Here is an 11,260-nt window from a genome sequence, read left to right as displayed (position 1 = left end):
GAAACAAGCCTGCGTTTTACAGCTGCATTCTGCCTCCAGAAGAAATCTGTCCCGTTACCATTGAACACACAACTGTGCCGGGATTTCTTGCCCAGGTTTGCTGACATCTCTAGAGCCGCCTACAGACTGTACCAGTTGAAATACTGGTGGTGAGGCAGCTGTGGGACTCGGTATCCAACACGTGGTCAGGCAGCAGACACCAGGCGTACCCGTGCTGAGTATCTGCTCCAGCAGCCCACATCCAATGTTGGGGTGTTCTTCTGAATAGAGAAATCTCTGATTTTATGCGCCCCAAGAAGCAGATGGGAGCTGCTGGGATTCTCAATAGCGCATAGCCAACTTCTTTGGTTTTAATAAAAACTTCTGTGAAGTCTCACCTGGCTCCTGAAACACCTAAGTGAGCGGCAGAGGTAAACGGAGAGCTCGAGCGGCTGCATAAAAAGGAAGTGAGCGTCCCTGCTGCACATGGTAGGAGCCTGCCCGCTCCGTGTATGAAGCTTTCTAAATAACCACGTCCAGTACTTCAACCCATATTGGGGAACCTGCAACTTTTCTCAGACAGAAAGATAAGAATATCTTTTATCTTTGGGAGCAAAAGTAGTTTCTAGGTAGCCTTGGCTGGAGGCAGCATAAGCAGTTTTCTCTGTGTGAGCTATCCATTTAACGAAGAGCCCAACTCTTTACTGGATGCTAAGCGGAAGGGGTTCAGCACCTTCCGATCTGCTGAGGCTGTTCCTCAACATTTGGCTACTCTCTCCCTCGAGACCAGACAAGAATAAGGCAGCGTGTCTGGATGCCAGGTAGAGTTCATCTGTAAAGGAACTGAACCAGTTAGGGGCTGGGTTTTGCTGGCTGGTTGTGCACACCTTTAGCCGCTCTCTTCTGTAGCTGTTTTCCCCAGGGATGCTCACAGACTCCGAGTGTCCCAGGCATCGATGAGACCCATCACCACATTATAGCAATAAGCACTGAAATGCTGTTTTGGGTAGAGAGTCTGGATTTTGTGGTCTCAGCCCACACACATTACAAACCTCCTGCCTGTGAAGAGGACGTACGATGGGTCTTACATTGATGCCAGCCTTCATCCTCCTGTAGGAAGATCCTTTTCCCAGCTTCTGGACACCCGTAGCTGACCCTCTGGGGAAAAAATGGTGTGTGCACAGGGGAGAGCGGAGAAGCAGGAGCTAGTTTTCGCTCTGGGTGGTGGAACTAAACTAATTCCATCCAGCATCTTCTGAAGATGAGATAAACATGTCATCACCCCTGCCTCCTGTCAGGGCCGGCAGCGTGGGGCTCGGCCCCGCTCAGCAGCCAGGGGTGGCCACGAGCTGCATCGTCTCTCCTGCCAGCACATGGGCATTGCCGGAGAGTCACAGGTTATAGGAGGGTGGAGGGGGAAGCTACAGAGATTCAGGCCTAATTTCTGTGGGCAACAACTAAAAAGCCGCTGGGTGGGGACCCGGGTCAGTCATGGATGGTCAGCTGTGCCTGGCCCCAGCCCCGCGGGCTGTTTCTGCTGCTGCTGGTTGTACCTCGGTGCAGTGCTGAGGGTGCTGGAGCAGAGCAGAGCTGGGATGGGCTCTCCTGCCTGTTATCGAGGTCAGTGATGATTTTATGTGTCCCTTCAGCGTCAGATGCTCATTTTTGGTGCCTGGTGGAGCAGCGTGCGCTGTGCACACCTTGTGCTGCTGCCCGTTGGCTGCCAACGAGAGCAGCGGGGGCGGACGCAGCCTCCGTCCTCAGCCAGGGACTGGTGAAGCACAAGGTGCTTGGGGCCGGCAAAAGCAGCACCTTCCCCACCCCGACCAAGGTTTTATTGTCCTGCCTCTTTATTGTTGTGTTTACAAGCCAGGCGCTTTGTAGGTTTTCCTATGAATAGTTTCAAGGAGAAGGTAATTACCTTATCACATGCAGGATGATTTATAGCCAAGGTGGCAAGGGACATTCAAGCTCCACATCGGCTCCGTTTGAAAGACAATCCGCCCGTTCTTCCATGCGGGGTCACTGGGTGGGTGAAAACAAAAGGGCTTTAGTGCCCGGCCTGCCTGGTCCCAGCACGGGGACATCTCCTGCGGCCGAACCCCGGAGGGAGCGTTTCTCCGGGCCGTGCCGATGGCCCTCGTGCCTGCCTGCAGCCCCGTGGGTCTCCCTGGGGCTGCCCGCGGTGGTGGGCTCTGCCCTGCGCAACCCAGCAAGGAGCAACCCGGTGAGTTCAAAGCTCAGGTTGCAGCTCGGGTTGTAAAGCCCTTTTTATTTAATTGCGTTACCTGGATCAGTAAATACGCAACGTGCCGCCCGAGAGCTGCGTGGCCTCGCACGGCAGCGACGTGCCTCTCAGCGGGACCGGGCCGGCGTGTGCGGTGATGTCTTGGTGAACAGAAGCAATTGCTTTTGTTGGACAAAACTCCTCGCCAGCGGCACCAGACCCGGCTTGCAGCGGCGGGGGGGGGTTGTTACACGTCTCCCCTTGCCTTCACATAGCAATTCTTTTTTGTTTTTCTTTTTTTTTCTTTCCCTCCAGTAACTCTGTCTTCATGGACTCGGAGCAAAGAGAACAATTCGCCGGTTGCCTTGTGGCTGTTGTGCTCTGAGCATCCCGACGCAGCCGCTTCTGGGGTGGGAACGGCAGCGCTCTGGTGGCCCCGGGGGAGGGAAGGGGCCAGGCCGGCCCCGGGAGCTGCCCCGGCCACCGGGCCACGAGGTGGCACCACGTCCCCGGCCACCGCCGAACGCCATCCCGGCGGCGTGGGCTCCCCACGCGGGGCGGCTGCCGGCGGGCGTCCCCTTGCACCGGGGTCCCCCTTGCAAGGGTCGTGAGAGTCCCCCTTGCAGGGTGCACGGGGGTCCCCCTTGCAGAGCGTGGGTGCCGCCTACCCGTGCACCCACCGGAGGTCGGACCCCCGGGGGCCGCAGCACCCACAGCCCACACCGGGACGCAGCGGGGAGCTGCCTTGGAACAGCGTGATGTGAGCGGGGTGCCGGCACAAAGTCGCAGGCGTGTTTCTCCGTGTAATAAACTGAACCTTTCTGCTCCCGGTGCACAGCCCCGGGTGGGGCCGATGGTTATCGCCCCGGCTCCGCAGGGACCCACGGGTTGCAGGCGCAGGGTGGCGGGAGGGCTGCGATGCCCCTTGGGACGCGGGTGCTCCGTGCAGCCCCGGGGACCCAGCCTGCCCGTGGCCTCGCTGCTGCCCACCTCCCCAAGCGAGGGGAAGAAGGATTCCTCCCCTGGCCCCTCTGTGGGACCCTGGGGTGGTGGTGGGTCACAGCAGCAGTGCCGAGCACCGCGGGGCCGGGGCTCCGGTGGCAGTAATGGCACATCGGCACATGAGCAATGGGGTGGCGAAGGCAGGGGTGACTTCCAGTGGCGGGGTCAGAGGGAAGAGGCTGATCCTCAGTTCATGCCTGCTGTCTCTCCCATAAAAAATGGCTCTGCACTATCTTGCAGGCCGTCCCTCCCGGGACCCGCTAATTTGGTGATTTTTATCCTGTCTGTTTTCCTTTTCTCCCCTCTGCCCCGCTGCAACCTCCCGTCACTCCTCCTCGGGGCGGCTCCGGGGTCGTCGCTGATGGATGGCCCCCGGCAGCGCCCGCACGGAGGAGGCGATGGCCAGCAAGGGGGCTTTCGGCACGGCCCGACCCCCTCCGGTGAGTCTGACCTGGCCGTTGCACCGACCTCCGCTCCGAGGTGACGCTCTTCCCCGGGGCTGAAAGCCCGTTGCAGGAAAGATCACAGCAGGAAGGGCGCAGGCGATGGGGGAAGGAGTGCAGAAGAAAACCATGAGGCACCCCAGGGCCCTGGGCACAGGCAGCGCCAAGCTGGGATGGGGACAGAGACAATAAAGAGGCTTGGAGAACCCCAGGGAGCAGGGGCATCCCTGGGGTCATGCCTCCCTGTGCTACCCCCGGGAAAAGGGAGCCCACGCTGCCCCGGGGGGTCCTCTGGCTCCCTGGGAGCCCAGACTGGTATTTCAGTCTAGACATGCTGGTATTTTTTCAGTCCAGCAAATTTCCTTGATGGCCCAGCGGCGAAGCACGAGCGCGCTGGCACCGGCGGCTGCTGGAGGGTGGGGGGTTCCCGCGGGGGCACGGGGGGCAGAGGCTGGGCAGCAGTCCTGCCGAGGCGATGTGCCCGATGCCTCCTCCTGGCTCCCGGGGAGGCAGGAGAAACGTTTGCACTGGAATGGGAGGGAAAACTATGCGAAACTTGAAATTTGCTCATAAACCCAGGCTGGCTGGGTGGAAAACTTGCCGCATCTTGCTCGAGCATTGGCCCAGTCTGCAGAGGGCTGCGACGGGCTCGCGTGAAAAGCTTTATTCAACAGCCGCCGACGTTCCTGCTGCCCCTGCGCCGCGTGCGGCCGCCCGGTCCTGCGCGCCCGGCAGGGTTGGGCTGGGTAAATACTTTGCGGGGGCAACCGGCTCGGCGCTGCCGGAAACATCACGGTGACTCAGGGGTCAGTCCCTTCCCCTCGATGCTGCAGGCACCGGGCTGATGCTTTTACCAGCCTGCCCGCCCGGGTGATGCTCCTCCTCGCACCACCTGCCCCGAGGGACCCCCGACGCCTGCCCGGGGACCGGCCGGGCGGACAAAGGCGGCTTTCAGGGCCCCGGCGGGGCCGGCCGTGCTTGGGCGGCCTCCGAGATGTGTGAAATTCAGCTTTTGCCTGGCTCCTTCCTGGAGCGGAACTGTTCTCAGCGAAACCGTCCCCGCCGCCCGCCCTAATGGCTTTTCTCTGTGCGCCCGCATTAATGAACGCGAGGCCCAGCCTAATCGGAGGGAAGCCATGCAAGTAATTGCTTGAATTTTTAATTCGGGGTTATGATAGGGGAATCAAAGTCACACGGCAGCCGCTGAGGCCGCCCGCGGCTCCGCGCCATTGACTCCCGCAATTTGCTTTTGATTTTTGCCCTCCCGGCTCCCCCCACGGCCTGGCGGAGACCCCGCTGGGCGCCGGGGCCGGACCCTCCCGGGGAGGGCACCCGGCAGAGAAATGCATTTGGGGTGGGGGTCCCACCTGGGGCGAGGGCTGGGGTGCGCTTGGCCGGCGCAGCCGTGCCCACGGGGGGCCCTTGCCGCAGGTGTGAAGCCATTTGCAAACCTCCGACGGTGTTTGCTTGCCTCCAAAATCCCTCTCCCAGCGACGGCCGCACCCCCACCTGACTGCGCTGCCTACGGGGAGCTGGGCGGTATTTTTCTTTTTCCATTGTGGCAGCTCTCACCCTCAGCCCGGGGAGCCGCCAGCGGTGACCCCCTGCCCGGTGCACAGCCGGTGCCACCGTCCTTGCACGAAGGGGCGAGCGATGCACAGACGGGCACCCATAACCATGGGGTGAGACACGGAATGGCAGGGCTGGCCAGGGTTTGGGTTGGGGTACCCGGGCCGGGGGCTCCCTGCAGTGCAGCCGGGGCTCCCACTGAAGCTTCGCCCAGGGATGGGACCCCCGTCAGCGGGGAGCTCCTCCAGCCCCGAGCATCTCCTGGGCCGCAGCACGCTGCCACGCTGCTTTTGTTTTCCCAGAAAACAACCCCACCTCCCGCGCTGGTTCCAGCTCGCTTCCCTCCTCTTTGTCTTAAAATTAATAAAAAGTCAGAGGACGCGCGGCTGCTCGGTAAAGCAGAATGGCATCTGCGAAATGTTTGCCCCGCGTGGGGAGACGGCGGCTGGCGAACTTGCCCCTGCCTCCCTGCCCGGCACCGCTCGGGGCTAGGGTCTCGGGAACCGGGTGCCCCGGGAGAAGCCGTGCCGTGCCGTGCCGGTGCTGCGCTCCGCTGTTCGGCACGGCCACGCACGGGATGGACCCCGTGTGCATGGGGCAGCCCGGCTCCTCTCAGGGAGCCGCTGGCTGGCAGGCTCTGCCCCGTGACCCCGTGTTTGGGGTTTGGGCCGCTGTTGTGGTGTTCTTTGTGCCGCGATTCCTGGGCAGATAGCATTGTTTGCCCTGACACGTAAGCCAGTGACAACCTGCAAGAGCTCTGGCATGGATTCCGGCTGCGCGGCTCCCAGCCTGCCCCGCTTCCAGGGCCTTTTTATAGCCCAGCAGAACTTGTTTTGCTGTGGCAGCGAAGCAGAACCCGAGTGTGGGCTGGGAGCCGTGGGGGGACATGCGTGTGGCTCACGGTGGGTGCTGGGTCACGTTGGCACCCCCTTACCCCCAAGCACCCCCCGTGGCGGGTCCCTGCTCCCCCATGGTCGCCCAACTGTAGTGCTCACCTCCAGCTCAAGACTTGGGGAGGTTGAGGGAAGCCCCCAAGCTCTGAAAATGAGGAGTCCAGGGTTTTGGGGGGGTCCCAGAGAGGGCTGGGTGGCCCTCTCTGGGAGGGGGACGCGGTGGCCAGGCCACCAGCGCAGAAGGGCATGCTGCCATGGCCATGGGCAGGGGAACATGCCAAGGCAGTGCTGAGCCCCACTGCCCGTCCCCTTGGCAGAGCAAGGGGACACCGAGCAGCCCCGGAGGGGTCCCACCTGCGGGCGAGGGGCCGCCAGCACCCCTGTGCCCCCCCGCCCCAGAGCAGCAGAGCCTCAGCAAAGGACAGGGGGTGAAGCCGGATTATGAAAGTGTTTCTTTGCTTTGCTTTTGAGAAAGGAGAACTTCAAAGGGGCCATTTATCACCAGACAAAGAGAGTCGCAAGTTATTTGCAAAGTGTAAGGGAGAAGCATTAATTATCAGAGTGACAGACAAACGCCGCTGCCGGGTGTCCTCCTGCCCACCCCTCCGCCCTGTCCCGGCAGCCCCCCAGCAGCTCCCGGCAAGCCCCGGGGTGGCACCCGTGCTCCCGTCCCTCCTGCCATGCCATCCCCGGCTCCTGCCTCATCTCCCCTCCATCTGGGGCTCGGTGTGCTGGGTAGTGCTGCGGCACCCGAGTTCCTGCCCGGCTCTGGGTGATGGGACCAGGGCGATGGGTGTTCCCAGCATGGGTGCACCCACGTGGCTGCCGCAGCTGGAGGGGCAACACGGGGGGGTTCCCCACTGTGTCCCCAGCTCTGCTGAAAGGCTGGGAGCTGCGGGCTGGGAGAAGCACTGCCAGCAAAGCCCACCTGGTGCCCCAGCCCTGCCTGGGTGCTCCTGTCGAGTGAGACAAGACCATGGTGGAAACAGACGGGGAGAAATTCGGCACCTTCGAGGCACCTGAGCAGCCTGGGAGCATTTTTTCCCCGTGGCAGCCCAGCTCACCCCAGCTGCCTGCGAAGCCCAGGTTCACCAGGACTTGCTGCGCTCGGAGCCGGGGGCACGTGGGTGGAAGAAGAGTCGTTCCTGCCTGCCTCGCTCTGCAGCTCCGTGACCCCTCGGGCACGTCCCTTCCCCGGGAGCCCCTGCCAAGCCCGGCCTCGTGCCGAGCGGGATGTGTGGCACAGCCGGTGATGATGCTGTCCGTGGGGTGTTGGTGCTGGTGGGGTCTCTGTGCTGGGTGAGAGCTGATGGCCGTGGCCGGCAGCCAGGCTGGGGGACGGGGACAGTAGGGCTCAGCCCGGAGCTGGGACACCAGACCCCTACAACTGAGCCCCCATCCCAAAAGCTCTGCAGGAGGAGAGCCACGGCTCTGTCCATCATCTGGGAGGGAGCAGATGAGGAGCGAGAACATTTACATCCCAAACCAAAGTGCCAACAGAGCCGGCCACCTTCGGAGGGTGAAAGCGGCATCCATGCCACCGTCCCCACCACCTCTGCAATGTCGGAGGGCTGCAAATATTGGGGTGGCTGGGGCACGAGGGCTCCCCGTGGCCCTGCTGAGCGAGCCCCACGCGGGGCAGGCAGCTCTCCCTTTCATGTCTGATCCCTCCCGAAACCACAGCTTCCCTTCGCCCCGCGCGGGGATCAACCGCGGGTCATATTTAATAAAGGTGGGGATGGGAGAAGGCTTCAAAACATTACGTCACCTCGGTGTGGGGGAGGCGGAGGCAGGCAGGGAATGCGAAAATCTCGGCGCAAGTGGGGGCAGAGGAGAAAAAATATCAGCAAGGGGATTTAATGGCCCTGTTTTGGTGGGAACTCTCTTGCCCACTGCCCGCGAGGTCAGAGGCGGTGTGTCTGCACGCGCTCAGGCGTTAAATGAAACTGTAAGAAAAAAATGAGAGGCATATACGAAATGCGTAAGCGCGTCCATGGCAGAAATCCCCCGGCGCTGCGTGAGTCACGGCGCTGCGCCCGGCTGGCCCGCCGTGGCGGCTCACGGGAGAAATCCCCGCCAGTCCCCAGGTTCCGCAGCTCCCGTGTCCCTGGGCTGCCTGGGTGAGGGTGGGCACAAGGCTACCCCGACGGGGACATGGGGGTGCCCTGGCAGGGTGCCCCCACCTGCCCCAGGGATTCTTCTGCCTGAGACGCAGCCGCACGGTGCCAGGAGCAAAGTCCCCCGTGCCGCAGCCTTGCCCGTGCCCGACCCCACGGGGCTGGCCATAGTGGCCAGCATCCGGCACGGGTGGCTTTGCTGCCCACTGGGAGCTGCTGCCCGTGCTCGGGGCAAACGCTGCCGGTCCCTCCACGGGTGATGGAGGAGGCTGTGGCTGCAGGCGAGGGATTGCCTGGCCGAGGCAATCGCGCCGGGATGGTTATTCCCTTGCGGCGATTGTGAGAGGATGGGCTTCTAGTTTGGTGCTGGGGAGCCTCTCTGGTGCTGTGAGTGATGGGGGAGCGGGAGGCGAGGCCGCCTCCAGCCATGGGAGCCGGTGGCCAGCACTGGGCATCCAGGCCCTCCCGCCACACACGTGGGCTGGCTGCAAACCAGGTGGCTTTGGAGGGCTGGGGGGCAGAGCAGAGCACGTTCAGCTTAAAAAAAACCCCAACCCTGTGCAGCCATCCTGCGTTCCCAGCCGCAGTCACCTCCTGGTGAAAGCTCGGGCTGATGCTCACGCCGGGCTGGTGCCTTCCCCCGGCTGGGAAACTATGTGCTCCCAGCCCCGTGGGGCACCCATCGGCCCCCCGAGCCGTAATGACCACGCTCTTCTGCTGAGAGGAGTTAATGAGCTGTGCCGGACAACGATGGGAAAAGGCTGATTGCAGTGAGGCTCCTGACACTGCTCGGAGGAGCTGGGCGTGGAGGAAGGGGGAAGAGCAATAGGGTGAGAGAGATGGACCAGAAAACGATATCCACTTCATTAGCCAGGTGGCTCCAAATGTGTGGAAACAGGACAAGGTCCAGGTCACCCACTGTGACAGAACATTATTATCATGCGATGCCATGAAGCCTGTGCAAAGACCAAGTCAAAGCTCACCAGCCCACTTGAAAGGGAGAGGGGACGTTCTCGGAGCAAGAGCCAGGCTGTTCCCAGGCTGGTGGCAGGGTGGGGGGTATCCACAGGCGGGTGCCTGGGTGCTCAGCCCGGCTCCTGCTCGCCCCCGGCACCTGCGGAGCCTCCCACAAGCTCTGCCCTGGTCAGGAGCCTGCGAAGGGGGCAGCTACGGGAGGACAGCGTGGGGGGCACAGCGGGTCTAAGCCCAGGTCCTGGTGGCAGTGGGTTGTTGCTCAGGGACGGCAGCGGCTCTGCGTGGTCCCCCGGCCCCAAAGGCGGGTGGGCGGTTTGGCATCTCAGCCGGCACCTGGGGTCAGGGGAGCTTTGGGGTGATCAGAGACCCGCTGCGGTGTGAAGGATGAGAGCACCTATGGGTGCGAGGGGCCTGGTGGGCATGTACCACTTGCCCTCGCAGGTGGGAAAGCCGGGCACGGGGGGGAATGTTCACCCAGCAGCCTGGTCCCTGCACCCTATAGACATTTGGGTGCTGAACTCCTTTAGGGCTGACCTGAGCAGGGCTGGCATCGGGAGAGGACCAGCCCACCAGTGCTGGGCACAGCGGAGCCTGGAAGCCCCCCCACCCTCGCTGCAGGCGCAGCAGAGCAAGGGCTCGCCCGGTGCAGGATGGGTGCAAGGGAGCCGCCTTCGCCTCCCCGGCTGCGCAGCCCTGAGCATGTGGGAGCAGAGCCGGGGAAGATGCTCGGCCGGGCTGGGGGCTCCAGGCTGGGAAGCGAGAGGGGGCTTTTGGGATTTTTCAGTCCTGTCTTCTACGGGTTGTGCTCAGCCTGCTGCGTGCCCACGAAAAACCCTGCATGGCCATCACGTGCTCATCCACAAACTCCCTCCTAAGCAGGCAGAGAGGTTTCCCACTCCCTTTGGGATACTCTTGACCCCCAGCCCTCCCGCCCCTGGCTGTGGCTCTGACCCCGTCCCTCGAAGGGCAGGGGGGCTCCGAGGACGCTGCGCTGCCATCCCGGCCCCAGGCTTCTCCTGCGCTGCTCCACCGAGCAGGAATGGTTTCATCTGACTCCGCAGCAGTGCGTTCAATCCATGCAGCTCCCAAGACACTCGCTCCCGCAGGCGGGCGCAGGCTGTTCCCAGCCGAGCTGCGGGGCTTTTCCCTTCGCTCTGCCTGGCTCTGCTGGAAGCCAAACTGCTGCCAGCTCCCCGGAGCATTTTGCTGGGAGGGGGACCCATGGCCAGCAGCAGCAGAGACCCACAGCCGGGCTCCCGTGGGGCTCTGGGGCCACACTGCAAAGCAGTCGGGGTCTGCCACAGGTGCTGGTGGCTGGCAGGATTTTCTGGGGGCTTTTGAGATAGGCAGGCAGCTACAGCTCTGGATACCCTGTAAATGTCCGAATCTGGGCTGGAAACGCTGCGTTTAAAGCTATCATCCTTTGCCAGGGCTGACATCCAGGTGCCAGCCAAAAGCGGCAGGGAACTGGGCTACCAAACTGAAAGTGCTTTGGGAGGCTGGGGGGGTCACGACTGGAGATTTCGGACACCGGCCCTGCCTTCCCCCGCAGAGTCCCAGGTCCCTCCGCATTGCGGTCTGGGTGTGGTGGTGCCTCTTGTATTCGCGCCTGCTTCGATTTAAGTGAATTTGTTGATCTTTGGGACTCAGTGCATTTACAGCGTTAGGAAAAGCAGCTTTTGTTCAGATCCCAGAGCCCGGCTTGGATCTCTTCTGCCCACTTCCAACCCATTCCCTGCTCCCACCCCTGACGGCTGCCAAGCTTCAACGGGGGCTTCGTGTCCCCTGAGCACCCCTGTCCCCACAGGGTCCCCTTTGCTAACTTGCCGAGAGTCCTTCCACGCCGCGCACAGCTAAATTGCCGTGAGCCTGTGCCGAGCCTGTCCCCAAAGCTGCCCCACAGCGGGGCCCAGACCCCCGTTGGAAACCCCCGGCTTGGGGGTGCTCTCCTGGAGCCTCACAGCCTGTACCCGCTCTGTGCCGGGGCTCGGACAGCGGGACCCCGCACGGTGGGGGATGCCGGGGGTGAGGGGGAGAAAACTCCCCTGCGAGGCC

The sequence above is a fragment of the Gymnogyps californianus genome, chromosome 20 (assembly GCF_018139145.2).
Source record: "Gymnogyps californianus isolate 813 chromosome 20, ASM1813914v2, whole genome shotgun sequence".
Lineage (NCBI taxonomy): Eukaryota > Metazoa > Chordata > Aves > Accipitriformes > Cathartidae > Gymnogyps > Gymnogyps californianus.
This window is presented reverse-complemented; position numbering follows the sequence as displayed.